The following is a 10,192-nucleotide window of genomic DNA, read 5'->3' on the forward strand; positions in this document are numbered from 1 at the left end:
CATCAAGTTCAAGTGGACCATGTTCAGCACCTCCATTGCTGAGGGTTTGGTGGTCGCTGAGGCAAAAATCCGCCGTGGGAGGAGTTCGGTGAGGCCATGGAGAACGACTTCCGGACGGCTTCGAGGAAATTCTGGTCCACTATCACTATCCGGCGTCTCAGGAGGGGGAAGCAGTGTACCATCAGCACTGTGTATAGTGGGGATGGGGCGCTGCTGACCTCGACTTGGGACGTTGTGAGTTTGGTGGGGAGAATACTTCGAAGACCTCCTCAATTCCACCAACACGCCTTCCCATGAGGAATCAGAGTCTGGGTTCTCTGAGGCGGGCTCTCCTAGCTCTGCGTTTGAGGTGGTTAAAAAGCCCCAGGGGTGGATGAGATTCGCCCGGAGTTCCTAAAGGCTCTGGATGTTGTGGGGCTGTCCTGGTTGACACGCCTCTGCAACATCTTGTGGACATCGGGGACAGTGCCCCTGGATTGGCAGACTGGGGTGGTAGTCCTCCTTTTTAAGAAGGGGGACCGGAGGGTGTGTTCCAACTACAGGGGGATCACACTCGTCAGCCTCCCTGGTAAAGTCTATTCAGGGGTGCTGGAGAGGAGGGTCCGTCGGGAAGTCGAATCTCAGATTCAGGAGGAACAGTGTGGTTTTCGTCCTGGCCGTGGAACAGTGGACCAGCTCTAGACCCTTGGCAGGGTCCTCGAGGGTGCACGGGAGTTCGCCCAACCAGTCTACATGCGTTTTGTGGACTTGGAGAAGGCGTTCGACCGTGTCCCTCGGGGAGTCCTGTGGGGGGTGCTTCGGGACTATGGGGTACCGCACCCTCTGATACGGGCTGTTCGGTCCCTGTACGACCGGAGTCAGAGTTTGGTCCGCATATCCGGCAGTAAGTCGGACTCGTTTCCGGAGAGGGTTGGACTCCGCCAAGGCTGCCTTTTGTCACCAATTCAGTTCATAACTTTTATGGACAGAATTTCTAGGCGCAGCCGAGGCGTAGAGGGATTCCGGTTTGGTGGCCTCAGTATTGCATCTCTGCTTTTTCAGATGATGTGGTTCTGTTGGCTTCATCAAGCCGTGATCTCCAACTCTCACTGGAGTGTTTCGCAGCTGAGCGTGAAGTGGCTTGCATGAGAATCAGCACCTCCAAATCTGCGAGAGACCCCGGGGACGACCCAGGACACGCTGGAGAGATTACGTCTTTCGGCCGGCCTGGGAACGCCTCGGGATCCCCCGGGAAGAGCTGGATGAAGTGGCTGGGGAGAGGGAAGTCTGGGCTACTGCCCCTGCGAGCCGACCTCGGATAAGCGGTAGAAAATGGATGAATGGATGGTTGATTAACTAAATGTGCTTGATTCAATGTAATCAAATTCATCTTACTAAGTAATTGTTGAATTTATGTTTTGCAAATAGTAGTATAGAAGTTATTAATAAAATATTTTTTTCTCGCATTTTTCATGAGTTGAACTCAAACGATCTACAATAAGACTTTCTCTTAACACGAAAAGGCCTATTTTTCTCAAATATTAGCCACAAATCTGTGTTAGCGAGTGCTTCTCCTTTGCCGACACAATCTATCCACCTCACGTGTGGCAAAGCAAAATGCTGATTAGACAGCATGATGATTACATCAGCATGCCACTCTAAAATGTGGAGCTTTAGTGTAGCGGCGGTATTTTTGTGTACATAGAAAAAGTCTTGCATCTTTGAGTTTAGCTCATGAAAAACATATCGGTCCCATGTTGGAAAATGTGACCTTTGTCCGACAACAAAAAATGTGCCCAAACGATAGCGTTTCAAGTTGCTGTAAAAGGTATAAAAATATCCTCATATGTGTCTATAAACATATATATTAGACAAAGACTTGCAATTCAAGCGAACCACTCTTTCCTGTCCTCACCTCAGCTCAAAACCCGCCTGAGGTGGACAGCGCAGGATCAAATGACAGGAAACAGTCAACAGGCGCTCGTCAATTGCACCCACATTCTGTATGCGTTGCGCGTTATCCATTATCCATATGTCCATTATCACATGCGCATACTAATGATACAAATTCCGGCTGCACTCCATCGCTCCTTTTAGGAATTTTTCATTTGAAATTATTATTTCATGTATATATATCTTTTACGTCAGCCTCTTTGTTGACTTAGAACGTCTCAGCAACGGTTTTTCATAGGTTCTTTATCAATAAAAGCCTTTCAAATAGTCAGTCACATGAATTGTCACATTTGAAACAAAAGTATGATTTTTAAGTTGATGTTAATATTTGATGGTAAAACTTTGCGCCATTGTTTGCCCTGATAGTTTATTATGTTCCACTATCAGTTCATTGACTGATCATTTGACATTGAAAATATTGAAAAATACTTGTCTATACTAAAATATTGTGTAGACTATGAATAATGCTAAGGACGCTACTGTACTACCACTACTACTTAATAAGAATCAGAATAATTGACAGTATTTTAACTTATTGATAAACTTTTTTTTTTACATGCTTAATTATAAAAACAAAATGCAAATCAGATACATTTAAAAGCCAACTTGTATTTGCTCGAGTGAAGAAAAAAGAAAAACCATACAATTTTAAATATGACAATACTGCACACACAGTGTACAGTATATTCAAAAAGCAGCATTTTATTTTGTCATTATAAATAACCCCATTAATATTTTTGTAACTCCTTGGATACGTATCTCATTAGATTTTGCATCAATACCAAATGAAGTGTCCATTGAGTGTATAGTTTCGCCTGGCATACATATATTATTACATCATTACGAATGTGTTATAAAACAGGAATTCAGACAAAGAAAAACTAAATTAATAAATGTGCCGTCACCATGCTTATTCCTAAACCTTAGAGCAAACACAAACACCCCAAAAAAAATATCATTCTACAAAATATTTTATTTTCATTTAAGTTTTATTTAATTTATGGAATTACATTTTAAGAGTACTACTGCTACTAATAATCATAATAGTAGCACAAATTATTTCTAGAACTCTGACTCATTACAAATGCAAAGTGGTTTATTTCTTTATTTGGATTACTTTAGAAAACATTTGATGCTGGGAAAGAAATATATGAATAAATATATGAAAAAAAACAGAGCAACACTGTCCAGTTGAAAAAAAAAATCTCCATATTTTTACTTTGCTTTTCAGCCGAAATGGATAGAGAAGATTTTTTTGTTTTTTTGTTTTTCAGATACAAGTTGAAAGTTTTGAGGTACATGTTTTGAATTGGACAGCAGTATTATATATAAACATGTAAACATATAAATTAATGTGCTGCAAGGATTTAAACTGGGCCTTACATATTCAAAACTGCAAACGGCAACATAGCATTTATACATGTTTAATAAAGAAAAAACAATTTATAATTGACTGGAAATGTCATACTCCTACACAGACAGTCCAATAGAAGCACTTCAAGGAAAAACCAACATATCAATGCATGAATTCATTTGAAAATGTGTGGTATTATGCCTTATATGGAAGGGACAAAATACTCAAAAGCAGCTCTCAGTGTGATGCAGTGTAGTTCTACTGCCACAATAATAAACATTTTGATTAGTGAGCATTATTACCTTTGTAAAAGCAGTCTGAGGCCTTACCTTTTGCAACAATGTCCACTGTCTCCTGCTGTGTTAGGTGCACTTCATTGATGCTTGCTCTGATTGTGCCATTGCGAAACACTTTCAGTCTGATTGTGTTGTGGTCACTCCCAACCCCTCCGTGTGTCAAAGTATCATTTAAGTCAGAAAACTGTTAGCAGTGAATTGCATCAGGATGTGAACCCGTACAGTAAAAGTGATGCCATGTCGTACTTTGATTACCTAAGTAAGCCACTCAGCCCTATTTCCCTCATTTAGCAGCTTTAGTATACAAAATCTCATTAAAAAAAATCTTACATCTAATTTAAGTTGACTTAAGTTTTTACTGAATTTATTCTAGGTTCAAACTGTGACCATCCTAAAACCTTTATTAACTGTACAAGTAACATTAAAACATACAGTGGATAGAAAAAGTCTACACACCCCTGTTCAAATGCCAGGTTTCTGTAATGAAAAAAAAATGAGACCAAGATATTTAATTTCAACAAACTTTTTGCACCATTAATCTGACCTATAACCTGAGGGGGGTGGGGATTGAATTCCAAATAAAGTTGATCTGTTCTAGGAGACTTTTTCTTACATTTTTGTAGTCACATCTTAAGCATGAGCCATGACCTGCAAAGAGCTTCCACAGCATCCGAGAGATCTTATTGCTCAAAGGCATCAGTCAAGAGAATACTTCCAAGGCATTACTGTATACCATAGATCACAGTGAAGACAATCATTATCAAGTGGAGAAAATATTGCGCAACAGCGACATAAGCAAGAACTGGATGCCCCTCCAAAATTGATGAAGACAATTGGTCAGGGAGGCTGCCAACAAAATTGAAGGAGCTGCAGGAATTTCTGGCAAGTACTGGCTGTTTAGTGCATGACAACAATCTCCCATTTTGCTCATATGTCTGAGCTATGGACAGAGGTAGCAAGATGGAAGCCTTATCTTACAAAGAAAAACATCCAAGCCCAGCTACATTTTGTAAAAACAAAACACTTTTGAAATATCCCAAATACATGTGTGTTGGGGAGAAAACTGCCTGATGAAACCAAGGTTGAACTTTTTGCCCATAACTCAAAAAAGGTGGGTTTGACGCAAAGACAGCAATAGAAAACCACACCTACAGTGAAGCATGGTGGTGGCAGCAACACACTTGGTGGCTGTTTTTTTTTTTTTTTTTTTTCATCTGGAACTGGGACCTTAGAAGAGGTGGAAGGAATTATGAACAGTTCCAAATGCTAGTCACTGTTAGCACAAAACCTTCAGGCTTCCACTAGAGAGCATACAAATGTCAGAAAAAAAGCCTATTAGAACATCTGAACTTTATTTGGGCTTCATCAGAGGTATTTTAAATGGTGGCAGGTGTGTGCTGACTCCCATTTAACATGACTTTGAATATGATTGGGTCATTCTGAATACAGACACGGCCCCGGTTATGAGGGTGTGCACACTTGTGCAACCACATTATTGAACTCACATTGTATACTGAGCTGAAATGTCATCAGATTTGCTGATATTATGACATTTTGAAGCATATTTTTTTTCACAAGTTGAACTTCCACTGTATTAAGACTTCACTAGACTACAGAGATTATCAAATGTGCCAACAACTATTTTTGATAATCAATGAATCAATTAGAGACCTTGTTTAACTTAAAACTGTCAAATCCTCAGAATTTCAGCCTCTCAATACTAAATATTCTCAGATTTCTGTCGTCCCCCATGAAAGCCGACTTATGTATTTAATCAAAATCAGACATTTTACAAACATCTGCTTTTACTTTGATCAGCATTTCTGACATTACGGACCAAACCACGAACTCAATCATAATCGATTTACGTGTGTGCCTTTTTTCTCCATCAATTTGAAATAATGTTCTGTGTTTTTTAATAAAGCAACGCAAATTAAAAGTTTTTTGGAATGTGATTCATCAATTAATGGGGAAAAAAAAAATCGATGATTAAAATCCGTGTAGGTGAATGTATCATCATATGGATGCTGCGTCATTTATTATTATCTTACTACAAACCTTTCCATGCACACTACAGCCACTCTTCTGTTGCCAACTCGCTTGTGATATATCCGCACATTGGAAATAAAAGGCACGTGGCACTAAAAGGCCTCGCGTCTATGTTTAGAGGCCGTGTGCCACACAGACCGGTACAGTTATTACTTCCTGTTGCAGCCGAGGTCCGAGAAAAGATTTGGCATGAGGCCAAGAACCGCAGTGGAACTGTGGCAGTTTCATCGTTAAATTCTTTATATCCTACAGTTTGAACGTTAGATCCGATGGGGGAAATCATTCTGAATTTGTAAAGGTTGCTCACTGACAAAAAAAATTAATAGTCTCCATGTTTTATGGTTGTTTGATTATGGTGAGAGACGAAATATCTGTCAAACTTTATTATTATTATTATTATATACACATAATGTAAAAGTATTACATTTACACCATTCTGCCTCATTTCCCCTCTGATAAAGTTTAATGTGACTTGTAGTGTGTTTGCTACCCATCCATTTGTGCAAATTCAGGCACACACTTTTCGACATTCTGTTGAGACATATCACACATATTTGTGCATATATGTTATGAGGTTGGTTCAGAATTAATAGGAATAGCGACATTCAAATTCTGTTTAAGTGAACGTTTGATGGTTTCAAAGAAAAGCAGACCATGAAACCAGATCACGAACCTGGCCCCCCTTCCTCCCTCCCAGCCTCCTGAGAAGTGAACGCATTGGATGACCACATTAAAGAGTGAAGTGTATCAAATCAGTGGTCCGTGGAAGATTGAGTGGTGTCGTGCAGAGTGCAGGGGCTGTCCGGATTAGGGGAAGGGGGGTGCCCTCTCAGCCCCATTTGTTGTCTTTTTCTGACTCACTCTAACCACACAGTCTGTCATGTTGCAACGACATGCTCACTTTGTCTGCCGCTCATTTACTACACATTAAGGCAATCATTTCAAAGTGTTGTCAGTGTGTAGATTTAGTTGTGCATAAATAAAATAAATAAATAAATAAATAAAATAAGTACTATTGTAATAAGCACCACCAATCGGAAGATAGGCAAGAAGTCAAATCTTTTTTTTTTTTTAAATGTAACATTTCTTTTTAACTTGTTGCAAAAGAAAGCCATGATAAAAGTTGTTAACAATTGTTGTTGTTTTTTTTTTAAATATCTAAAATCTAGTTTAACCCTTAAGAGGTCATTTAAATATCCCCAAACTGCTGTCAAAATATTATCTTTCAGTATGTTTTGACACTTTAAATGAGTTTAAAACTTCTGTCAGAAATATACATACCAAATATTGATTATGTGGAGATTTTTACCCTGTATTATTAAATTAGTTCATAATGCATTGTAGACTTGAAGTTGGACATCCCAAACAAGCATACAATGAATTTATTTGTCATACCCACACACATTTACGCATGATATGACAAAACATAGATACCTGAGGTCCCAGATTAGCCTAATCAAACCTGAATCTTGTGAACTATCAATAGAATACAAAAATAAGATAAAATAAGAATAAGATGAAAAATATAAAGTACCTATCTACGGATGTGGGTGTGCAAAGATGTAGCAAGGATGTGCATTTGAGTACTTGGTTTATCTTCTGGTAGGAAAGGGGAGATGGAGACTTAGTGGTGGAACATCAAAGTACAGGAAATCATAGAAAGAACGAGATTAGTTAAGAGGAAGTGGGACACTGAGGACCGAGGAGAGGAGAGAAGAGAAGAGAAGAATACATGGAGATTCGACGTAGGGCGGCGGTAGAGGTGGCAAAGGTCCAACAAGCGCCATATGATGACATGTATGCCGGGTTCGACACTACATAAGGAGAAAAGGATCTATACAGGTTGGCCAGGCAGAGGGATAGAGATGGGATGGATGTGCAGCAGGTTAGGGTGATTAAGGATAAAGATGGAAATGTGTTGACTGGTGCCAGTAGTGTGCTGGATAGATGGAAAAAAACACTATGAGGAGTTGATGAAGGAGGAAAATGAGAGAGAAGGAAGAGTAGAAGAGGCAAGTGTGGTGGACCAGGAAGTGGCAGTATTAGTAAGGGGGAAGTTAGAAAGGCATGACAAATGGAAAGGCAGTTGGTCCTGATGACATTCCTGTGGAGGTATGGAAGCATCTAGGAGTGGTGGCTGGGGAGTTTTTGACCAGCTTGTTTAACAGAATTCTAGCAGGTGAGAAGATGCCTGAGGAATGGAGAAACAGCAGAACAGTGGTGAGGTGTGCTGTCGTTGTGCCAGAGGAATTTAAGGTGGTGATGTGTGTGCTTTCGATTCTCACTAAACTGAAGTCTCACAATATGTACGCATGATGGGCTTTGTTTGACTTTTAATGTAGATTTTTAACAACAGTTTTCACTTTGGGATGTTTGACTTTCGAGCCAATAAGCGTATTGATATTGTTGAATGAATTTTAATTAAATGAAATAGTAAGAACATTGATTAGACTGACATTATTGTTGTAAATAGGATTGTAAGTAAGTCATTTTTTTGAAGTCACATAAATACGATATATATTCACAAAAAGCATATTTGAACTTTTGATTTAGTTCCTATTGACACTGAAATGCAAACATGCACAATGTAGAGAAGACATAAACATGCCTTGAGAAGCTGTGAACCTATGCAATGATATGAAAGTAGGACATTATTTAGTATTTTCCTTCCAGGATCAGGTTAAGTTTCTAGTGGAGGACAGATCGAGTTTCACAACTTTAGACAAATGCACGGCAGTGAAAGTGTCAATCAACACGGTCCCGATCAAACCACATTTTGTCGTTACACCATCATCCCCACCCACGCACGATTCTGCGTGCATTGCCTCTCTCTTTTCTCACCAACACTTGTACCGCTTAAGGCAGCCTCCGTGACCAGTTTTCTTCTCGTCTTTTCATTCATTTTAGGTGGACATCCAGTTCTTGGCGATGTCTCTGTTGTGCCATATTTTCTCCACTTGATGATGACTGTCTTCACAGTGTTCCCTGTTATATTCAATGCCTTGGAAATTATTTTATACCTGTCTCTTACAATGGTACCCTTGACCACTGAGGTCCCTCTGATGCGGCCCATGGCTTGTGCTGGAAGATGTGATTATGAAAATGTCAGGAAAAGCCTACTAGAACATCTGAACCTATTTGAGCATTTTAAACGGTGGTAGGCCTTTCCTGACTCCCATTTAACATGAGTTTGAATGTGACTGGTTCATTCTGAATACAACCACATCTCCAATGATAAGAGGGTGTGCACACTTCCATCCATCCATCCATTTTCTGAGCCGCTTCTCCTCACTCGGGTCGCGGGCGTGCTGGAGCCTATCCCAGCAGTCACCGGGCAGGATGAACTGGCTGCCAGCCAATCACAGGGCACATACAAATAAACAACCATTCGCATTCACAGTCACACCTACGGGTAATTTAGAGTCTTCAATCAACCTACCATGCATGTTTTTGGGATGTGGGAGGAAACCGGAGTGACCGGAGAAAACCCACGCAGGCGCGGGGAGAACATGGCGGGGCCGGGGATTGAACCCGGATCCTCAGAACTGTGGGGCTGACGCTCTAACCAGGCGACCAGTGCACCCATGAAGGTGAGTGATGTTTTCTATTATGTACATTAATATGAGGACACACACACACACACGAGTGTCAGAGGCTTACGTGGGCAGAAGTGAGCCACCAAACCACAAATGACACTTTTAACGGACAATACACTATTGCGACGTCACTACTTTACTTTGATTTGTCCTGCAATTAACGCGTTGATCCATCAGAGGGCGCCAGATACTCAAGGAAGGCGTCCCTCAGATGTACTGTAGCTCCAAATACTGTAGGTTTTTCAATCGCGAACTATCGATTTCCTTGTGTTTGATAGATAGATAGATAGATAGATAGATAGATAGATAGATAGATAGATAGATAGATAGATAGATAGATAGATAGATAGATAGATAGATAGATAGAATAAAAGTAGAATAAAACAAATAAAAACCAAAGTCACAACGGATATTTGTTTCACTTTACAATAAACAAAAGTCTTGAAATTTTGTGCATTTTTTAACCCCCCGCCCCCCTCAAAATCAACTGAAATTTTGTGGTTTTGATCACAAGATATATATACAATTGAGATAACACTGCTGTTTTTTTGTTTATTTTTAACCTAAAAAAACAACAACAAAAAGTGGTCTGTTTGTGTTTTTGCATATGGAAAATAATAATTTGAGAACTGAAAAAAACTATAATAGGATATTGTACGTAAACACTCAAATGAAAGTGGTGCTTAAAAAATGGAGCGGCAACAAAGTTGAATAAGTGGCATTGAACAAATGTGTCCCTGTCCAATAATAATAATAAATAAAAAAAAACATGTATCTCCAAAATTGGTATGGTTTTTTTTGTTTGTTTGTTTTTACCAGTAAAGCAACAACAACAAATTGTTTTTTAGTGTTTTGGATGTACAAAATAATAATTTCTGAGCTGAAAAAAGTAGAATAAGATATAGAAACACTAAAATTACATTAGATAAGCCCCACCCCCCAAAAAAAGGAAACTTTTTTTTTTT

This window comes from Phyllopteryx taeniolatus, chromosome 7 (assembly GCF_024500385.1).
Source record: "Phyllopteryx taeniolatus isolate TA_2022b chromosome 7, UOR_Ptae_1.2, whole genome shotgun sequence".
NCBI lineage: Eukaryota > Metazoa > Chordata > Actinopteri > Syngnathiformes > Syngnathidae > Phyllopteryx > Phyllopteryx taeniolatus.